Raw genomic sequence first — 23,769 nt, 5'->3', positions numbered from 1 at the left:
GGGGGGAGAAAGAGAGAGGGAGAGAGCGGGGGAGAGAGAGGGGGGAGAAAGAGAGAGGGGGAGAGGAAGAGGGGAGAGGAGAAAGAGAGAGGGGGGAGAGAGGGGAAGAAGAGAGAGGAGGGAGAAAGAGAGGGGGAAGAGAGAGGGGGAAGAAAGAGAGAGGGAGAGAGAGAGAGGAGGGAGAAAGAGAGAGGGAAGAGGGAAAGAGAGAGGAGGGAGAAAGAGAGGAGAGGGGAGAGAGAGGGGGAAGAAAGAGAGAGGGGAGAAAGAGAGGGGGGAAGAAGAGAGAGGGGAAGAAAGACGAGGGGGGGAGAGAGGGAAGAAAGAGAGGGGGGGGAGAAAGAGGAGAGGGGAGAAAGAGGGGGGAGAAAGAGAGAGGAGGGAGAAAGAGAGAGGGGAGAGGGAAAGAGAGAGGAGGGAGAAAGAGAGAGGGGAGAGAGAGGGGGAAGAAAGAGAGAGGAGGGAGAAGAGAGAGGGGGAAGAAAGAGAGAGGGAGAGAGAGAGGGGGAGAAAGAGAGAGGGGGAAGAAAGAGAGAGGGGGGGAAGAGAGAGGGAAGAAAGAGAGAGGGGGGAAGAGAAGAGGGAAAGAAGAGAGAGGGGGAGAAAGAGGGGGGAGAAAGAGAGAGGAGGGAGAAAGAGAGAGGGGGAAGAAAGAGAGAGGGGGGAAAGGGAGAGGGGGAAAGGAGGAAGAGGAGGGGAGGAAGATGAGAGGGGGAAGAAAGAGAGAGGGGGGAAAGTGAGAGGGGGGACAGAGAGAGGAGGGAGGAAGAGAGAGGGGGAAGAAAGAGAGGGGGAGAGAGAAAGATAGGAGGGAGAAAGAGAGGGGGAAAGAGGGGGAAGAAAAGGGGGGTGAAAGCGAGAGGAAGGAGGAAGTGAGAGGGGGAAGAAAGAGGGGGGGAGAAAGAGAGAGGGGGGGAGAAAGAGAGAGGGGGGAGAGAGATGGGGAAGAAAGGGGGGAAAGAGAGAGGAGGGAGAAAGAGAGGAGGGGGAAGAGAGAGGTGGGAAAGAGAGGGGGAGAGAGATAGGGAAGAAAGAGAGGGGGAGAAAGAGAGAGGGGGGAGAAAGAGAGATGGGGAGAAAGAGACGATGGGGAGAAAGAGAGAGGAGGGAGAAAGAGAGGGGGAAGAGAGGGAAGAGAAGGGGAGAAAGAGAGAGGGGGGAAGAGAGAGGGGGAGAAAGAGAGAGGGGGGAAAGAGAGGGGAGAGAGATAGGGAAGAAAGAGAGGGGGAGAAAAGAGAGAGGGGGGAGAAAGAGAGATGGGGAGAAAGAGAGAGGGGGGAGAAAGAGAGATGGGGAGAAAGAGAGAGGAGGGAGAAAGAGAGGGGGGAAGAGAGAGGGGGGAGAAATAGAGAGGAGGGAGGAAGAGAGATGGGAAGAAAGAGAGAGGGGGAAGAAGGAGAGGGGGGAGAGAGGGGGAAGAAAGATGGGAGGAGAAAGAGAGAGGAGGGGAAAGAGAGAGGAGGGAGGAAGAGAGATGGGGAGAAAGAGAGAGGGGGGAGAGAGAGGGGGAAAAGAGAGGGGGGGAGAAAGAGGAGGGAGGAAGAGAGATGGGGAGAAAGAGAGAGGGGGGAGAGAGAGAGACGAGGGAGGAAGAGAGATGGGGAGAAAGAGAGAGGGGGAGAGAGAGAGAGGAGGGAGGAAGAGAGATGGGGAGAAAGAGAGAGGGGGGAGAGAGAGAGAAAAAGTCACTTTACCAACGTACATAGTCCGTATGTCCATCTCCTAACTGCATATCTACATCAGCTATTCAGGCATCTTGTAGAGGGAACAGTCAGCAGTGTACACTGAATGTACAAAACATTAAGGACACCAGGGGAAAGTTAGGATCCCTGTCACTTGTTAAATCCACTTCAATCAGTGTAGATGAAGGAGAAGAGACATGTTAAATAATCTTTTTTAAGCCAATTTGAGTCAATTGAGACATGGGTTGTGTATGTGTGCCATTCAGAGTGATTATGGGCAAGACCAAATATTGAAGTGCCTTTGAACAGGGTATGGTAGTAGGTGCCAGGTGCCCTGGTTTGTGTCAAGAACTGCAACGCTGCTGGATTTTTCACGCTCAACAGTTTCCCGTGTGTATCATGAATGGTCCACCACCAAAAGGACATCCAGCCAACTTGACACAACTGTGGGAAGCATTGGAGTCAACATGGACCAGCATCCCTGTGGAACGCTTCAATATTAGGAAGGTGTCCTTAATGTTTTGTACACTCAGTGTGTGTATGCTTGTGCATGTGTGTGTGTGTGTGTGTGTGTGTGCGTACATGCATATATCCTTGCCAATATCTGGGCATGTAAAGAGATGACAGAGGACATATCGATTCCCTCTCTATTCTCATACTGTGTGGCCAACAACACGGACACTTTGACACCGTGTGTGTGTGTGTGTGTGTGTGTGTGTGTGTGTGTGTGTGTGTGTGTGTGTGTGTGTGTGTGTGTGTGTGTGTGTGTGTGTGTGTGTGTGTGTGTGTCAAATCTCCAGTGATGAAATGTAGATATGTATTTGGACACAAGTGGTGAAGCCCATAATAGACACACACACTAGACCCATAACTTGGCTGTTCCAAGCTTCAGACATCCAAGTGTGTTTTTAACACCAAGGTCACATCAGTTGGTGCGTGTGTGTGTGTGCGTGCGTGTACGTGTGCATGTGCATGTACACATTTTACTATATTTTTTAGTACCAGAAGTCCTCACTAGAATAGTAAACCAACAAAAATTCAGAGAAGTGAGAACATTTTGCCGGGATTCACTATTACTTCACACCCAGAGAAGGAGAGAAGGGAGGCCCCATGGAATCATCCCTAAATACACGACTCAAAAAAATAAAGGGAACACTTAAACAACACAATGTAACTCCAAGTCAATCACACTTCTGTGAAATCAAACTGTCCACTTAGGAAGCAACACTGATTGACAATAAATTTCACATGCTGTTGTGCAAATGGAATAGAAAACAGGTGGAAATTATAGGAAATTAGCAAGACACCCCCAATAAAGTAGTGGTTCTGCAGGTGGTGACCACAGACCACTTCTCAGTTCCTATGCTTCCTGGCTGATGTTTTGGTCACTTTTGAATGCTGGCGGTGCTTTCACTCTAGTCGGTAGCATGAGACGGAGTCTACAACCCACACAAGTGGCTCAGGTAGTGCAGCTCATCCAGGATGGCACATCAATGCGAGCTGTGGCAAGAAGGTTTGCTGTGTCTGTTAGCGTAGTGTCCAGAGCATGGAGGCGCTACCAGGAGACAGGCCAGTACATCAGGAGACGTGGAGGAGGCCGTAGGAGGCCAACAACCCAGCAGCAGGACCGCTACCTCCGCCTTTGTGCAAGGAGGAGCAGGAGGAACACTGCCTGAGCCCTGCAAAATGACCTCCAGCAGGCCACAAATGTGCATGTGTCTGCTCAAACGGTCAGAAACAGGCTCCATGAGGGTGGTATGAGGGCCCGATGTCCACAGGTGGGGGTTGTGCTTACAGCCCAACACCGTGCAGGACATTTCGCATTTGCCAGAGAACACCAAGATTGGCAAATTCGCCACTGGCGCCCTGTGCGCTTCACAGATGAAAGCAGATTCACACTGAGCACATGTGACAGAAGTGACAGTCTGGAGACGCAGTGGAGAACATTCTGCTGCCTGCAACATCCTCCAGCATGACCGGTTTGGCGGTGGGTCAGTCATGGTGTGGGGTGGCATTTCTTTGGGGGGCCGCACAGCCCTCCATGTGTTCACCAGAGGTAGCCTGACTGCCATTAGGTACCGAGATGAGATCCTCAGACCCCTTGTAAGACCTTATGCTGGTGTGGTTGGCCCTGGGTTCCTCCTAATGCAAGACAATGCTAGACCTCATGTGGCTGCCCGTTCCCCAGACCTGAATCCAATTGAGCACATCTGGGACATCATGTCTCGCTCCATCCATCAACGCCACGTTGCACCACAGACTGTCCAGGAGTTGGCGGATGCTTTAGTCCAGGTCTGGGAGGAGATCCCTCAGGAGACCATCCGCCACCTCATCAGGAGCATGCCCAGGCGTTGTAGGGAGGTCATACAGGCACGTGGAGGCCACACACACTACTGAGCCTCATTTTGACTTGTTTTAAGGACATTACATCAAAGTTGGTTCAGCCTGTAGTGTGGTTTTCCACTTAAATTTTTAGTGTGACTCCAAATCCAGGCCCCCATGGGTTGATAAATTTGTTTTCCAATGATAATTCTTGTGTGATTTTGTTGTCAGCACATTTAACTATGTAAAGACAAAAGTATTTAATAAGAATATTTCATTCATTCAGATCTAGGATGTGTTATTTTAGTGTTCCCTTTATTTTTTGGAGCAGTGTATATTCTACTACAGAAGAACATGTTATAATGTAAAACCTATGAGGTGAAGATAGATTATGTCCCAGCATGCTTTAAATGGAACACTCTTAGAAATAAAGGTGCTATGTAGAACCTAAAAGGGTTCTTCGCCTGTCCCCATAGGAGAACCCTATTAATCAACCCGTTTTGGTTCCAGGTAGAACCATTTTGGTTCCAGGTAGAACTCTTTTGGGTTCCATGTAGAACTCTTTGTGGAAAGGATAACCCTTTTTGGAACCAAAAGGTGCTGCACCTATCCTATAGGTGCTGCCAAAGAACTCTCTTGGAACCCTTTTTCTCTAAGAGTGTACAGTTCTAACTAGACTTTTTCTAAGTCCTTTGTAGATGGTGTTATGTGATGATGAAGTATGGATTTTAGGGCCCATACTAAACATAGTATGCAACACCAGAAAAGCCAGTGTGTGTGTGTGTGTGTCAGTCAGTCCATGTAGGCTACATCCATCTCATACTGTACTTCAAGATCTCTCTCTCTCTCCTTTCTTCTTCCCCTCTGGAGGTCTCCATGTTACCAAGGTAACGGAGTTTCAACATCGAGGGCCATGCGTGTCGGTCGAGTGTTCCCTGTGTGTGGCATGTTATTTGCTTTGGCTTGGTAATGTAATCCAGACATGTCCACTAAGACATGAAACCACAGTGCCTCAGACACGCTCACAATATACACACTGAGTTGTAACCCATATCGCACCTGTCATGGGGTGTAACGCTCCACCTGCTGCTGAAAAGCACTTGGACCATTTAAAACTGAGCTGCTTTCACTTCTCTCTCTCTCTAGAATGAGTTGAGTCTTTTCCTCTGTCTTTCTGTCTCTGCCTTGCCCTTGATTAACCCTCTATCCTTCCGTTGGTCCGTCATCTCCTTATTTAACACAGACAGACTTACATTACTGCTTCCATCTCTATTTCCCCCTCTCTGCCTCCCTCTCTGCCTGCCTCTCTGCCTGCCTCTCTGCCTCCCTCTCTGCCTGCCTCTCTGCCTCCCTCTCTGCCTCCCTCTCTGCATCCCCCCCTGCCTCCCTCTCTCTCTCTCCATTTCCCCCTCTCTGCCTCCCTCTCTCCCTCCCTCTCTGCCTCCCTCTCTGCCTCCCTCTATTTCCCCCTCTCTGCCTCCCTCTCTCTCTCCATTTCCCCCTCTCTGCCTCCCTCTCTCCCTCCCTCTCTGCCTCCCTCTCTGCCTCCCTAAATTTCCCCCTCTCTGCCTCCCTCTCTCTCTCCATTTCCCCCTCTCCCTCCCTCTCTGCCTCCCTTTCTCCCTCCCTCTCTCCCTCCCTCTCTGCCTCCCTCTCTCTATCCATTTCCCCCTCTCTGCCTCCCTCTCTGCCTCCCTCTCTCTCTCCATTTCCCCCTCTCTGCCTCCCTCTCTCTCTCTCTCCATTTCCCCCTGTCTGTCTCCCTCTCTCTCTCCATTTCCCCCTCTCTGTAGCATGTCCATACTTAAGGAAAGTGCTGATGCAGGGTAATGCAATAGATGGGGAAACATCATGATGAACAGAGAGAAGGAATGGGGGAGACAGGGAGGGAGGGAAACAGAGAGAAGAAATGGGGGAGACAGGGAGGGAGGGAAACAGAGAGAACAGAACAGGAGGAAGAGGGGGGGTCAACCAATATGGAGAGGGAGAGAGGTGGGGAGAGAGACAGACAGACAGCTGTGGCCCAGGATTTTGACTCCCTCTTTGTGTCATAGGGAGTATGTCTGGGATATTACACACACACACACACACACACACCTTTGACAGTGAGCAGCCACAGAGAGATGGATCTAGCTCTGCTGGCCTTGGTTGCCAGCAGCTGGCAAGAAAGACTGATAAATATAGTCTGAGGAAGATGAGAAGGACGAAGCAAGGGATGAGGGGAAGTGAGAGAGAGGGGGAGCCTTTTAAAGAGATTGAGGGAGAGATAAAGGATAGAGAGATACAGATTCATAGAGGGATATGGGGAGAGAGATACAGATTGACAGAGGGAGATGAAGGGAGAGAGGTAGAGAGAGATACAGATTGACAGAGGGAGATGAAGGGAGAGATAAAGGAGAGAGGTAGAGAGAGATACAGATTGACAGAGGGAGATGAAGGGAGAGAGGTAGAGAGAGATACAGATTGACAGAGGGAGATGGGGAGAGAGATACAGATTGACAGAGGGAGATGAAGGGAGAGAGGTAGAGAGAGATACAGATTGACAAAGGGAGATGAAGGGAGATATAAAGGAGAGAGGTAGAGAGAGATACAGATTGACAGAGGGAGATGAAGGGAGATGAAGGAGAGAGGTAGAGAGAGATACAGATTGACAGGGGGAGATGAAGGAGAGAGGTAGAGAGAGATACAGATTGACAGGGGGAGATGAAGGAGAGAAGTAGAGAGAGATACAGATTGACAGAGGGAGATGAAGGGGGAGATAAAGGAGAGAGGTAGAGAGAGATACAGATTGACAGGGGGAGATGAAGGGAGATGAAGGAGAGAGATACAGATTGACAGGGGGAGATGAAGGGAGATGAAGGAGAGAGATACAGATTGACAGGGGGAGATGAAGGAGAGAGGTAGAGAGAGATACAGATTGACAGAGGGAGATGAAGGGGGAGATAAAGGAGAGAGGTAGAGAGAGATACAGATTGACAGAGGGAGATGAAGGGGGAGATAAAGGAGAGAGGTAGAGAGGGAGATGAAAAAAAACAAGGACATGTCTAAATGACCCCAAACTTTTGAACGGTAGTGTATATATTATGTAAATAAACCATTTATATACATTTTATATCAGTTCCTTCCAGCTAGGCAGAGAGGGTGTAGAAACAGGTTACCAAGCAGACTGCAGAAACAGGCTACCAAGAAGATTGCAGAAACAGGCTACCAAGCAGACTGCAGAAACAGGCTACCAAAGAAGATTGCAGAAACAGGTTACCAAGCAGACTGCAGAAACAGGCTACCAAGCAGACTGCAGAAACAGGTTACCAAGCAGACTGCAGAAACAGGTTACCAAGCAGACTGCAGAAACAGGCTACCAAGCAGACTGCAGAAACAGGCTACCAAAGAAGATTGAAGAAACAGGCTACCAAGAAGATTGCAGAAACAGGCTACCAAGAAGATGGCAGAAACAGGCTACCAAGAAGATTGCAGAAACAGGCTACCAAGAAGATTGCAGAAACTGGTTACCAAGAAGATTGCAGAAACAGGTTACCAAGCAGACTGCAGAAACAGGCTACCAAGAAGATTGCAGAAACAGGCTACCAAGCAGACTGCAGAAACAGGCTACCAAAGAAGATTGAAGAAACAGGCTACCAAGAAGATTGCAGAAACAGGCTACCAAGAAGATTGCAGAAACAGGCTACCAAGAAGATTGCAGAAACTGGTTACCAAGAAGATTGCAGAAACAGGTTACCAAGCAGACTGCAGAAACAGGCTACCAAGCAGACTGCAGAAACAGGCTACCAAGCAGACTGCAGAAACAGGCTACCAAGAAGATTGCAGAAACAGGCTACCAAGAAGATTGCAGAAACAGGCTACCAATCAGACTGCAGAAACAGGCTACCAAGAAGATTGCAGAAACAGGCTACCAAGAAGATTGCAGAAGCAGGCTACCAAGCAGACTGCAGAAACAGGCAACCAAGCAGACAGCAGAAACAGGCTACCAAGCAGACTGTAGAAACAGGCTACCAAGCAGACAGCAGAAACAGGCTACCAAGCAGACTGCAGAAACAGGTTATCAAGCAGACTGCAGAAATAGCCTAAGAAGCAAACTGTAGAAACAGGCTACCAAGCAGATTGCAGAAACAGGCTACCAAGCAGACTGCAGAAACAGGCTACCAAGCAGACTGCAGAAACAGGTTACCAAGAAGATTGCAGAAACAGGTTACCAAGCAGACTGCAGAAACAGGCTACCAAGCAGACTGCAGAAACAGGCTACCAAGCAGACTGCAGAAACAGGCTACCAAGCAGACTGCAGAAACAGGCTACCAAGCAGACTGCAGAAACAGGCTACCAAGCAGACTGCAGAAACAGGCTACCAAGCAGACTGCAGAAACAGGCTACCAAGCAGACTGCAGAAACAGGCTACCAAGCAGACTGTAGAAACAGGCTACCAAGCAGACTGCAGAAACAGGCTACCAAGCAGACTGTAGAAACAACCTAAGAAGCAGACTGTAGAAACAGGCTACCAGGCAGACTGCAGAAACAGGCTACCAAGCAGACTGCAGAAACAGGCTAACAAGCAGACTGTAGAAACAGGCTACCAAGCAGACTGCAGAAACAGGCTACCAAGCAGACTGTAGAAACAACCTAAGAAGCAGACTGCAGAAACAGGCTACCAAGCAGACTGCAGAAACAGGCTACCAAGCAGACTGTAGAAACAACCTAAGAAGCAGACTGTAGAAACAGGCAACCAAGCAGACTGTAGAAACAGGCTACCAAGGTCAGCTGTATTTTCTTTGATTAGAGTAGAGTGAGGGAGAGAGGTTGAGAGGTAGATGGTGAGGGAGAGAGGTAGAGAGATAGATGGTGAGGGAGAGAGGTAGAGGTAGAGTGAGGGAGAGAGGTTGAGAGGTAGATGGTGAGGGAGAGAGGTTGAGAGGTAGATGGTGAGGGAGAGAGGTTGAGAGGTAGATGGTGAGGGAGAGAGGTAGAGGTAGAGTGAGGGAGAGAGGTTGAGAGGTAGATGGTGAGGGAGAGAGGTAGAGAGGTAGAGGTAGAGTGAGGGAGAGAGGTTGAGAGGTAGATGGTGAGGGAGAGAGGTTGAGAGGTAGATGGTGAGGGAGAGAGGTAGAGAGGTAGATGGTGAGGGAGAGAGGTAGAGGTAGAGTGAGGGAGAGAGGTTGAGAGGTAGATGGTGAGGGAGAGAGGTAGAGAGGTAGATGGTGAGGGAGAGAGGTAGATGTAGAGTGGGGGGAGAGAGGTTGAGAGGTAGATGGTGAGGGAGAGAGGTTGAGAGGTAGATGGTGAGGGAGAGAGGTAGAGAGGTAGATGGTGAGGGAGAGAGGTAGAGGTAGAGTGAGGGAGAGAGGTTGAGAGGTAGATGGTGAGGGAGAGAGGTTGAGAGGTAGATGGTGAGGGAGAGAGGTAGAGGTAGAGTGAGGGAGAGAGGTTGAGAGGTAGATGGTGGGGGAGAGAGGTTGAGAGGTAGATGGTGAGGGAGAGAGGTAGAGAGGTAGATATTGAGGTAGAGAGGTAGATAGTGAGTGAGATAGGTAGATAGTGAGGGAGAGAGGTAGAGAGGTAGATAGTGAGGGAGAGAGGTAGAGGTAGATAGTGAAGGAGTGAGGTAGAGGTAGAGGGAGGGAGGGAGAGAGGTAGAGAGGTAGATGGTGAGGTAGAGAGGTAGATAGTGAGGGAGAGAGGTAGATAGTGAGGTAGAAAGGTAGATAGTGAGGAAGAGGTAGATAGAGAGGTAGAAAGGGAGAGAGGTAGATAGTGAGGGAGAGAGGTAGAGAGGTACATACTGAGGTAGAGAGGTAGATAATGAGGGAGAGAGGTAGATAGTGAGGTAGATAGTGAGGTAGAGAGGTAGAGAGTGAGGGAGAGAGGTAGAGAGTGAGGGAGAGAGGTAGAGAGGTAGATAGTGAGGGAGAGAGGTAGAGAGGTAGATAGTGAGGGAGAGAGGTAGATAGAGAGGTAGATATTGAGGTAGAGAGGTAGATAGTGAGGGAGTGAGGTAGATAGTGAGGGAGAGAGGTAGATAGTGAGGGAGAGAGGTAGAGAGGTAGATAGTGAGGGAGAGAGGGAGAGGTAGATAGTGAGGGAGAGAGGTAGAGGTAGAGTGAGGGAGGGAGAGAGGTAGAGAGGTAGATAGTGAGGTAGAGAGGTAGATAGAGAGGGAGAGAGGTAGATAGTGAGGTAGAAAGGTAGATAGTGAGGAAGAGGTAGATAGAGAGGGAGAGAGGTGGAGGTAGATAGTGAGGTAGAGAGGTAGATAGTGAGGTAGAAAGGTAGAGAGGTAGATAGTGAGGGAGAGAGGTAGATAGTGAGGTAGAAAGGTAGAGAGGTAGATAGTGAGGGAGAGAGGTAGATAGTGAGGTAGATAGTGAGGACAGCAAAGAACTGTTTTATTAATACTAGTGGTTGATTGGTTAGTAATGTTGAGAAAGTGATCTGACCCTAGGGCACTGTTAGTACGTCATGTCTTGAACCCCACTGTCCCTCTCCCATATTCTCCCAAAATAAATGCTATGTATGTATGTATGTATGTATGTATGTATGTATGTATGTATGTATGTATGTATGTATGTATGTATGTATGTATGTATGTATGTATGTATGTATGTATGTATGTATGTATGTATGTATGTATGTATGTATGCATGCATGTATGTATGTATGTATGTATGTATGCATGCATGCATGCATGCATGTATGTATGTATGTATGTATGTATGTATGTATGTATGTATGCATGCATGCATGCATGTATGTGTGTGTGTGTGTGTGTGTGTGTGTGTGTGTGTGTGTGTGTGTGTGTGTGTGTGTGTGTGTGTGTGTGTGTGTGTGTGTGTGTGTGTGTGTGTGCCTTCATATGTGTGTGTGTGTGTGTGTGTGTGATATATAAGACTGATAGTGGACACCCCCCTCTCTTACCCTATCTCAACTCCTGCCCCTGTCTCTTTCTCTCCTTCACTTCTCCCTCACTCTCTCCCTCACTCTCCCCATCTCTGTCTCTTTCCAGTGTCTAGTCCCTCACTAGCCAGGTAAGGTTGATCATTGAAAGGTCTGGGTTGTGGGATTGGTTGTCATTGGTTCACGAGACTGGATGCATAATTATTACTAATTCTTATTAATTATTGCAAGCAAATACTGTCTGATTGGGGTCTGCAGTTAATGCCAGATGTTCAAACTCGCAGAAAAATAATGTTCTTTATTCACTTTACGTTGGTTTGTTTTTGGTCATCTTGTGTTAGAAAAGGATTGTTGTTTTCAGAAGTGTTGGACAGGTTGATATGTAGTATGCTGTGAATTCAAACAGCATGTATAGACAATTCTGGGTAGTGACTCTGTGTTCTTGAATGGCTGGATGTTGGTAGAATTCCATTTTAAAACCTGCAGCTATTCTAAGTCCCAGTTCTGACCCAGACGGAATCCTCAGGTATATTTGTAATTCTTAGAATATTCCTGAAACAATGGTTCTAGTATTCTATGGTCTGCTTGGAGATGTCAGTCTCCTGTCCACTCTAATATGACTGCGTGTGCGACTGTAGACCAAGACACGTGTGTGTGTGTGTGTGTCACACCCTGACAATAGTTTGCTTTGTATGTTTCTATGTTTTGTTTGGTCAGGGTGTGATCTGAGTGGGCATTCTATGTTGTGTGTCTAGTTTGTCTGTTTCTGTGTTTGGCCTGATATGGTTCTCAATCAGAGGCAGGTGTTAGTCATTGTCTCTGATTGGGAACCATATTTAGGTAGCCTGTGTGGTGTTGGGTTTTGTGGGTGATTGTTTCCGTGTTTTTCACCACACGGTACTGTTTTGGGTTTCGTTCATTCCACGTTTATTGTTTTTGTATTCAGTTGTTCATGTGTACTATTTCTTATTAAAAGAACCATGGACACTTACCACGCCGCATATTGGTCCTCCGATCCTTTTCACCTCTCCTCTTCGGAAGGAGAGGAGGAAAACCCTTACCGAATCACCCACCAACCAAGGACCAAGCGGCGTGGTGACAGGCAGCAGCAGCAGGAGCAGTGAAGTATGGACTATACTACTTGGGAGGAAATAGACAGGTGGGCGGTCGACCCAGGGAGAGTGCCGGAGCCCGCCTGGGATTCGCTGGAGCAGTGCGAAGAAGGTTATAGGAGAATGGAGTTGGAGAGACGAGCACGGCGACGCGGACGGAAGCCCGAGATTCAGCCCCAAAAATGTCTTGGGGGGAGGCACACAGGGAGTATGGCGAAGCCAGGTAGGAGACCTGCGCCAACTTCCTGTGCTTACCGGGGGGCTAGAGAGACCGGGCAGGCACCGTGTTATGCTTTGGAGCGCACGGTGTCCCCAGTGTGGGTGCATAGCCCGGTGCGGTACATACCAGCTCCGCGTATCGGCCGGGCTAGAGTGGGCATCGAGCCAAGTGCCATGAAGCCGGCTCTACGCATCTGGTCTCCAGTGCGTCTCCTTGGGCCGGCTAACATGGCACCAGCCTTGCGCACGGTGTCCCCGGTTCGCCTGCATAGCCCAGTGCGGGCTATTCCACCTCGCCGCACTGGCAGGGTGACCGGGAGCATTCAACCGGGTAAGGTTGGGCAGGCTCGGTGCTCAAGAGCTCCAGTGCGCCTGCACGGTCCGGTCTATCCAGTACCACCTCCACGCACCAGCCCTCCGGTGGCAGCTCCCCGCACCAGGCCTCCTGTGCGTGTCCTCGGCCCAGTACCACCAGTGCCAGCACCACGCACCAGGCCTACAGTGCGCTTCGCCTGTCCAGCACTGCCAGAGCCTTCCTCCTCTCCCACCCGTTCAGCGCTGCCGGAGTCTCCCGCCTGTCCAGCGCTGCCAGAGCTGCCAGTCTGCAAGGAGCTGCCAGAGCTACCAGTCTGCAAGGAGCTGCCAGAGCCGCCAGTCTGCATGGAGCAGCCAGAGCCGGCAGTCTGCTTGGAGCAGCCAGAGCCGCCAGTCTGCTTGGAGCAGCCAGAGCCGCCAGTCTGCTTGGAGCAGCCAGAGCCGCCAGTCTGCTTGGAGCAGCCAGAGCCGCCAGTCTGCTTGGAGCAGCCAGAGCCGCCAGTCTGCATGGAGCAGCCAGAGCCGCCAGTCTGCATGGAGCAGCCAGTGCCGCCAGTCTACATGAAGCAGCCAGTGCCGCCAGTCAGCCAGGATCTGCCAGAACCGCCATTCAGCCAGGATCTGCCAGAGCAGCCAGTCAGCCAGGTTCTGCCAGAACCGCCATTCAGCCAGGAGCTGCCAGAGCAGCCAGTCAGCCAGGATCTGCCAGAGTCGTCAGCCAGTACGGAGCTGCCCCTCTGTCCCGAGCTGCCCCTCTGTCCCAAGCTGCCCCTCAGTCCAGTGGGGTCATTTAGAAGGGTCGCCGTGGTTAGGAGGCCACGGAAGCGGACTAAGACTATGGTGAAGTGGGGGCCACGTCCAGCACCAGAGCCACCACCGCAGACAGATGCCCACCCAGACCCTCCCCAATAGGTTCAGGTTTTGTGGCCGGAGTCCGCACCTTTGGGGGGGGTACTGTCACACCCTGACCATAGTTTGCTTTGTATGTTCCTATGTTTTGTTTGGTCAGGGTGTGATCTGAGTGGGCATTCTATGTTGTGTGTCTAGTTTGTCTGTTTCTGTGTTTGGCCTGATATGGTTCTCAATCAGAGGCAGGTGTTAGTCATTGTCTGATTGGGAACCATATTTAGGTAGCCTGTTTGGTGTTGGGTTTTGTGGGTGATTGTTTCCGTGTTTTTCACCACACGGTACTGTTTTGGGTTTCGTTCATTCCACGTTTATTGTTTTTGTATTCAGTTGTTCATGTGTACTATTTCTTATTAAAAGAACCATGGACACTTACCACGCCGCATATTGGTCCTCCGATCCTTTTCACCTCTCCTCTTCGGAAGAAATCCCTTACAGTGTGTGTGTGTGTGTGTGTGTGTGTGTGCGTCTGCTTATATACTTTAAACCAAGACATGTACGACTCCATGACTTATACAACTGTTATACGATGTCAAGGTTGAAATATTACCCAGTGCAATACATCATACTCACATACATCATACTCACATACATCATACTCACATACATCATAGTCACATACATCATAGTCACATACATCATACTCACATACATCATAGACACGTACATCATAGACACATACATCATAGACACATACATCAGTCACGTGCATCATAGTCACGTGTATCATAGTCACATACATCATAGTCACGTGCATCATAGTCACATACATCATAGTCACATACATCATACTCACATACATCATAGTCACATACATCATACTCTATTTGACCGTTGTATGACACAAGCCTGAAGCCAGTCAAATTTAGGACTATAGCAGCACCTCCTCATTTCAACGCCCGTCACCCAACACAGTGATAAATAGCTACTATTGGGATAAACATCCCATTAAAAAGAGGCTTTGCACCATCTGATAGAGAGAGAGGACATCTGGGTGTCCCCTAAAGACAACCCACACAACACAGGCCCAATCCCAAATCCATCTCTCAGCCCTTCATCAGCTTGTGGAGAGGATTTGATTGGTATAAGCAATATGGTGACACTTCAACCTAGCCTATCATAGGGCAAGATGAAGCTATTACCATATTGCTTATACCAATCGAATCCTCTCAGATCTCCACAAATGCTGGAAATAGGGTTTAGGGATGGATTTGGGATTGGGCCATGGTCCTGTTAAAATAATGTTAAAAAATAAGACATTTGACCATTGTAGTTAACGGTATATGTCACTTTAGCTAACTAATTTGTTGTAGTTAGTTATATTGCTCCTTCTTGGTCAGGTCGTTATTGTAAAAGCTAATGTGTTCTCAATGACTTACAGAGGCATAAATACAGTTCTATGTCGTAGAGTTGTACACCACTTGACGTGACATAGTACCCTGCAGTGGAAGGCTCACATTGTCAAGACTAATCGTCACGTTGTTTTACCTCGAGTGGGCTACACTAACCTTCGACCCCCTGTGTACGTGCCAGAAGGGTTCGGGTCGCTGTCAATCATATACCGAATGTAAGTAGATGTCAAAGACAACTGGAGAAGTTGTTTTACCTGTGATGAAGTGGAACTGTTAAAGATTCTAGAAGGGTTAGGTAGCTTTGAAACATATGTAGATGCCACTGGTAACCCCATACTGCTAGAAGGGTTAGGTAGCTTTGAAACATATGTAGATGCCACTGGTAACCCCATACTGCTAGAAGGGTTAGGTAGCTTTGAAACATATGTAGATGCCACTGGTAACCCCATACTGCTAGAAGGGTTAGGTAGCTTTGAAACATATGTAGATGCCACTGGTAACCCCATACTGCTAGAAGGGTTAGGTATCTTTGAAACATATGTAGATGCCACTGGTAACCCCATACTGCTAGAAGGGTTAGGTAGCTTTGAAACATATGTAGATGCCACTGGTAACCCCATACTGCTAGAAGGGTTAGGTAGCTTTGAAACATATGTAGATGCCACTGGTAACCCCATACTGCTAGAAGGGTTAGGTAGCTTTGAAACATATGTAGATGCCACTGGTAACCCCATACTGCTAGAAGGGTTAGGTAGCTTTGAAACATATGTGGATGCCACTGGTAACCCCATACTGCTAGAAGGGTTAGGTAGCTTTGAAACATATGTAGATGCCACTGGTAACCCCATACTGCTAGAAGGGTTAGGTAGCTTTGAAACATATGTAGATGCCACTGGTAACCCCATACTGCTAGAAGGGTTAGGTAGCTTTGAAACATATGTAGATGCCACTGGTAACCCCATACTGCTAGAAGGGTTAGGTAGCTTTGAAACATATGTAGATGCCACTGGTAACCCCATACTGCTAGAAGGGTTTCTGTCAAACAGCTCGTTTTACCTCCGATAAGTGTAGCTGTTGATTCAATATACATTTGTGAAACACACGTTTTTTTACTTCTGACACACCACACACACACACCACACACACACCACTTTTTATTTTTTTATTTCACCTTTATTTAACCAGGTAGGCTAGTTGAGAACAAGTTCTCATTTGCAACTGCGACCTGGCCAAGATAAAGCATAGCAGTGTGAGCATACAACAAAGAGTTACACATGGAGTAAACAATTAACAAGTCAATAACACAGTAGAAAACGAAGGGGGGGTCTATATACAATGTGTGCAAAAGGCATGAGGAGGTAGGCAAATAATTACAATTTTGCAGATTAACACTGGAGTGATAAAAGATCAGATGGTCATGTACAGGTAGAGATATTGGTGTGCAGAAGAGCAGAAAAGTAAATAAATAAAAACAGTATGGGGATGAGGTAGGTGAAAAGGGTGGGCTATTTACCAATAGACTATGTACAGCTGCAGCGATCGGTTAGCTGCTCAGATAGCTGATGTTTGAAGTTGGTGAGGGAGATAAAAGTCTCCAACTTCAGCGATTTTTGCAATTCGTTCCAGTCACAGGCAGCAGAGTACTGGAACGAAAGGCGGCCAAATGAGGTGTTGGCTTTAGGGATGATCAGTGAGATACACCTGCTGGAGCGCGTGCTACGGATGGGTGTTGCCATCGTGACCAGTGAGCTGAGATAAGGCGGAGCTTTACCTAGCATAGACTTGTAGATGACCTGGAGCCAGTGGGTCTGGCGACGAATATGTAGCGAGGGCCAGCCGACTAGAGCATACAAGTCGCAGTGGTGGGTAGTATAAGGTGCTTTAGTGACAAAACGGATGGCACTGTGATAGACTGCATCCAGTTTGCTGAGTAGAGTGTTGGAAGCCATTTTGTAGATGACATCGCCGAAGTCGAGGATCGGTAGGATAGTCAGTTTTACTAGGGTAAGCTTGGCGGCTTGAGTGAAGGAGGCTTTGTTGCGGAATAGAAAGCCGACTCTTGATTTGATTTTCGATTGGAGATGTTTGATATGAGTCTGGAAGGAGAGTTTGCAGTCTAGCCAGACACCTAGGTACTTATAGACGTCCACATATTCTAGGTCGGAACCATCCAGGGTGGTGATGCTAGTCGGGCATGCAGGTGCAGGCAGCGACCGGTTGAAAAGCATGCATTTGGTTTTACTAGCGTTTAAGAGCAGTTGGAGGCCACGGAAGGAGTGTTGTATGGCATTGAAGCTTGTTTGGAGGTTAGATAGCACAGTGTCCAAAGATGGGCCGAAAGTATATAGAATGGTGTCGTCTGCGTAGAGGTGGATCAGGGAATCGCCCGCAGCAAGAGCAACATCATTGATATACACATAGAAAAGAGTCGGCCCGAGAATTGAACCCTGTGGCACCCCCATAGAGACTGCCAGAGGACCGGACAGCATGCCCTCCGATTTGACACACTGAACTCTGTCTGCAAAGTAATTGGTGAACCAGGCAAGGCAGTCATCCGAAAAACCGAGGCTACTGAGTCTGCCGATAAGAATATGGTGATTGACAGAGTCGAAAGCCTTGGCAAGGTCGATGAAGACGGCTGCACAGTACTGTCTTTTATCGATGGCGGTTATGATGTCGTTTAGTACCTTGAGTGTGGCTGAGGTGCACCCATGACCGGCTCGGAAACCAGATTGCACAGCGGAGAAGGTACGGTGGGATTCGAGATGGTCAGTGACCTGTTTGTTGACTTGGCTTTCGAAGACCTTAGATAGGCAGGGCAGGATGGATATAGGTCTGTAACAGTTTGGGTCCAGGGTGTCACACACCACACACACACGTATGTAGATGCCGAAGATGACTGAGGTTCATGTGCTACACCCCTTAGCGCTTAGCCACAAGCATGACAACATCCTAACATTCTAACATCATGATGACAACATACCTGTAGGACACAGAAGCCACAAGAGACCTGGAATATATAGAAGAAACAGGACACATTAAGAGATACTATCGGCAGGGTTACAATATTCTGGGAACTTTCCCCAAACGTTTAGCTTCTCCAGAAATCTTGCTTGGTGGATTCCAAGATTTTCTGCTTATCGCTTCCTAAATATAGAAGATATGAGACATGGGAGATATGAGACATATGAGAGATGTGAGAGATGTGAGAGATATGAGAGATATGAGAGATATGGGCCTTGGCTGCGTCCTTGGCGGATGTCTTGGTCCATACTGTACTATTTATAGAAAGTCCAACAGACAGACAGATGGACAGAGTTAGACTTCAAAATATATCTGTTACCAAGGTAGAGAGAGGAGGGGGCGAGATAGAAAGGGGGGAGATGAAGAAAGAGAGAGAGAGAGAGAGATATTAAGAGAGGGAGAGAGTGGGAGAGTGGGAGAGAGAGAGAGAGAGAGATATTAAGAGAGGGAGAGAGTGGGAGAGTGGGAGAGAGAGAGAGAGAGATCTATTTTCACATTTAATTAGTCACAGTCTCCTCATACACGTTTCTGCCAAAACCATACAACCATACACACACACACACACACACACACACACACACACACACACACGACCATACACACACACACACACACACAACCATACACACACACACACCAGCAAAAGCAACAAATACTTATGCACATTTACAGAAGCTCTGGCACTGACTTACCCACACACACACACACACACACACACACACACACACACACACACACACAACCACACACAACCACACACAACCATACACACAACCACACACACACACACATACACACAAACACAAAAATACACACACCACCACACACAAAACCACACACACACACAATCATACACACACAAACACAGGAACACACATACATGCACAAACACAAACAAACAGCTCAAACAGAGCAGTAATATCTAACAACACACACTAGACTCTATCCACCTCCATGTCACTAGACTCTATACCACCTCCATGTCACTAGACTCTATCCACCTCCATGTCACTAGACTCTATCCACCTCCATGTCACTAGACTCTATACCACCTCCATGTCACTAGACTCTATCCACCTCCATGTCACTAGAATCTATCCACCTCCATGTCACTAGACTCTATCCACCTCCATGTCACTAGACTCTATCCACCTCCATGTCACTAGACTCTATCCACCTCCATGTCACTAGACTCTATCCACCTCCATGTCACTAGACTCTATCCACCTCCATGTCACTAGAATCTATCCACCTCCATGTCACTAGACTCTATCCACCTCCATGTCACTAGACTCTATCCACCTCCATGTCACTAGACTCTATCCACCTCCATGTCACTAGACTCTATCCACCTCCATGTCACTAGACTCTATCCACCTCCATGTCACTAGAATCTATCCACCTCCATGTCACTAGACTCTATCCACCTCCATGTCACTAGACTCTATCCACCTCCATGTCACTAGACTCTATACCACCACCATGTCACTAGACTCTATCCACCTCCATGTCACTAGACTCTATCCACCTCCATGTCACTAGACTCTATCCACCTCCATGTCACTAGACTCTATCCACCTCCATGCCACTAGACTCTATCCACCTCCATGTCACTAGACTCTATCCACCTCCATGTCACTAGACTCTATCCACCTCCGTTACTAGACTCTATCCACCTCCATGTCACTAGACTCTATCCACCTCCATGTCACTAGACTCTATCCACCTCCATGTCACTAGACTCTATCCACCTCCGTTACTAGACTCTATCCACCTCCATGTCACTAGACTCTATCCACCTCCGTTACTAGACTCTATCCACCTCCATGTCACTAGACTCTATCCACCTCCGTTACTAGACTCTATCCACCTCCGTTACTAGACTCTATCCACCTCCATGTCACTAGACTCTATCCACCTCCATGTCACTAGACTCTATCCACCTCCGTTACTAGACTCTATCCACCTCCATGTCACTCGACTCTATCCAACCCCATGTCACTAGACTCTATCCACCTCCGTTACTAGACTCTATCCACCTCCATGTCACTAGACTCTATCCACCTCCATGTCACTAGACTCTATCCACCTCCATGTCACTAGACTCTATCCACCTCCGTTACTAGACTCTATCCACCTCCGTTACTAGACTCTATCCACCTCCATGTCACTAGACTCTATCCACCTCCATGTCCCTAGACTCTATCCACCACCATGTCACTAGACTCTATCCACCTCCATGTCACTAGACTCTATCCACCTCCATGTCACTAGACTCTATCCACCTCCATGTCACTAGACTCTATCCACCTCCGTTACTAGACTCTATCCACCTCCATGTCACTAGACTCTATCCACCTCCGTTACTAGACTCTATCCACCTCCATGTCACTAGACTCTATCCACCTCCGTTACTAGACTCTATCCACCTCCGTTACTAGACTCTATCCACCTCCATGTCACTAGACTCTATCCAACCCCATGTCACTAGACTCTATCCACCTCCGTTACTAGACTCTATCCACCTCCATGTCACTAGACTCTATCCACCTCCATGTCACTAGACTCTATCCACCTCCGTTACTAGACTCTATCCACCTCAATGTCACTCGACTCTATCCAACCCCATGTCACTAGACTCTATCCACCTCCGTTACTAGACTCTATCCACCTCCATGTCACTAGACTCTATCCACCTCCATGTCACTAGACTCTATCCACCTCCGTTACTAGACTCTATCCACCTCCGTTACTAGACTCTATCCACCTCCATGTCACTAGACTCTATCCAACCCCATGTCACTAGACTCTATCCACCTCCATGTCACTAGACTCTATCCACCTCCATGTCACTAGAATCTATCCACCTCCATGTCACTAGACTCTATCCACCTCCATGTCACTAGACTCTATCCACCTCCATGTCACTAGACTCTATCCACCTCCATGTCACTAGACTCTATCCACCTCCATGTCACTAGACTCTATCCACCTCCATGTCACTAGAATCTATCCACCTCCATGTCACTAGACTCTATCCACCTCCATGTCACTAGACTCTATCCACCTCCATGTCACTAGACTCTATACCACCACCATGTCACTAGACTCTATCCACCTCCATGTCACTAGACTCTATCCACCTCCATGTCACTAGACTCTATCCACCTCCATGTCACTAGACTCTATCCACCTCCATGCCACTAGACTCTATCCACCTCCATGTCACTAGACTCTATCCACCTCCATGTCACTAGACTCTATCCACCTCCGTTACTAGACTCTATCCACCTCCATGTCACTAGACTCTATCCACCTCCATGTCACTAGACTCTATCCACCTCCATGTCACTAGACTCTATCCACCTCCGTTACTAGACTCTATCCACCTCCATGTCACTAGACTCTATCCACCTCCGTTACTAGACTCTATCCACCTCCATGTCACTAGACTCTATCCACCTCCGTTACTAGACTCTATCCACCTCCGTTACTAGACTCTATCCACCTCCATGTCACTAGACTCTATCCACCTCCATGTCACTAGACTCTATCCACCTCTGTTACTAGACTCTATCCACCTCCATGTCACTCGACTCTATCCAACCCCATGTCACTAGACTCTATCCACCTCCGTTACTAGACTCTATCCACCTCCATGTCACTAGACTCTATCCACCTCCATGTCACTAGACTCTATCCACCTCCATGTCACTAGACTCTATCCACCTCCGTTACTAGACTCTATCCACCTCCGTTACTAGACTCTATCCACCTCCATGTCACTAGACTCTATCCACCTCCATGTCCCTAGACTCTATCCACCACCATGTCACTAGACTCTATCCACCTCCATGTCACTAGACTCTATCCACCTCCATGTCACTAGACTCTATCCACCTCCATGTCACTAGACTCTATCCACCTCCGTTACTAGACTCTATCCACCTCCATGTCACTAGACTCTATCCACCTCCGTTACTAGACTCTATCCACCTCCATGTCACTAGACTCTATCCACCTCCGTTACTAGACTCTATCCACCTCCGTTACTAGACTCTATCCACCTCCATGTCACTAGACTCTATCCAACCCCATGTCACTAGACTCTATCCACCTCCGTTACTAGACTCTATCCACCTCCATGTCACTAGACTCTATCCACCTCCATGTCACTAGACTCTATCCACCTCCGTTACTAGACTCTATCCACCTCCATGTCACTCGACTCTATCCAACCCCATGTCACTAGACTCTATCCACCTCCGTTACTAGACTCTATCCACCTCCATGTCACTAGACTCTATCCACCTCCATGTCACTAGACTCTATCCACCTCCGTTACTAGACTCTATCCACCTCCGTTACTAGACTCTATCCACCTCCATGTCACTAGACTCTATCCACCTCCATGTCCCTAGACTCTATCCATCTCCGTTACTAGACTCTATCCACCTCCGTTACTAGACTCTATCCACCTCCATGTCACTAGACTCTATCCACCTCCATGTCCCTAGACTCTATCCACCTCCGTTACTAGACTCTATCCACCTCCGTTACTAGACTCTATCCACCTCCATGTCACTAGACTCTATCCAACCCCATGTCACTAGACTCTATCCACCTCCATGTCACTAGACTCTATCCACCTCCATTTCACTAGACTCTATCCACCTCCATGTCACTAGACTCTATCCAACCCCATGTCACTAGACTCTATCCACCTCCGTTACTAGACTCTATCCACCTCCATGTCCCTAGACTCTATCCACCTCCATGTCCCTAGACTCTATCCACCTCCATGTCACTAGACTCTATCCAACCCCATGTCACTAGACTCTATTCACCTCCGTTACTAGACTCTATCCACCTCCGTTACTAGACTCTATCCACCTCCATGTCACTAGACTCTATCCAACCCCATGTCACTAGACTCTATCCACCACCATGTCACTAGACTCTATCCACCTCCGTTACTAGACTCTATCCACCTCCGTTACTAGACTCTATCCACCTCCATGTCACTAGACTCTATCCACCTCCGTTACTAGACTCTATCCACCTCCGTTACTAGACCCTATCCACCTCCATGTCACTAGACTCTATCCAACCCCATGTCACTAGACTCTATCCACCTCCATGTCACTAGACTCTATCCACCTCCATTTCACTAGACTCTATCCACCTCCATTTCACTAGACTCTATCCACCTCCATGTCACTAGACTCTATCCAACTCCATGTCACTAGACTCTATCCACCTCCGTTACTAGACTCTATCCACCTCCATATCACTAGACTCTATCCACCTCCATGTCACTAGACTCTATCCACCTCCATGTCACTAGACTCTATCCACCTCCGTGACTAGACTCTATCCACCTCCGTTACTAGACTCTATCCAACTCCATGTCACTAGACTCTATCCACCTCCATGTCCCTAGACTCTATCCACCTCCATGTCACTAGACTCTATCCAACCCCATGTCACTAGACTCTATCCACCTCCGTTACTAGACTCTATCCACCTCCGTTACTAGACTCTATCCACCTCCGTTACTAGACTCTATCCACCTCCATGTCACTAGACTCTATCCACCACCATGTCACTAGACTCTATCCACCTCCATGTCACTAGACTCTATCCACCTCCATGTCACTACTCTATCCACCTCCGTTACTAGACTCTATCCACCTCCATGCCACTAGACTCTATCCACCTCCATGTCACTAGACTCTATCCACCTCCATTTCACTAGACTCTATCCACCTCCATGTCACTAGACTCTATCCACCTCCATGTCACTAGACTCTATCCACCTCCATGTCACTAGACTCTATCCACCTCCGTTACTAGACTCTATCCACCTCCGTTACTAGACTCTATCCACCTCCATGTCACTAGACTCTATCCACCTCCATGTCACTAGACTCTATC

At 48.3% G+C, this 23,769-nt stretch overlaps 1 protein-coding gene across 2 annotated transcripts in view; it reads left to right on the top strand.

Annotated features, from left to right (window-relative positions):
- LOC109884204 (parvalbumin alpha) overlaps positions 1–23,769 on the top strand; it is a 58,189-nt gene that overhangs the window by 30,170 nt on the left and 4,250 nt on the right. The window contains exon 1 of one of the 2 annotated variants that reach the window (XM_031811630.1): positions 10,920–11,035. The exons of the other annotated variant lie outside the window; for it this stretch is intronic. The gene's annotated coding sequence lies outside the window, so the exon portion shown is untranslated. Of the gene's footprint in view, positions 1–10,919; positions 11,036–23,769 lie in introns of those variants that run through there. 2 annotated transcript variants of the gene reach the window in all.

This window comes from Oncorhynchus kisutch, unplaced genomic scaffold (genome assembly GCF_002021735.2).
Source record: "Oncorhynchus kisutch isolate 150728-3 unplaced genomic scaffold, Okis_V2 Okis01b-Okis20b_hom, whole genome shotgun sequence".
Lineage (NCBI taxonomy): Eukaryota > Metazoa > Chordata > Actinopteri > Salmoniformes > Salmonidae > Oncorhynchus > Oncorhynchus kisutch.
The sequence above is the reverse complement of the archived record's forward strand: the minus strand, read 5'-3'. Positions and strand labels throughout refer to the sequence as shown.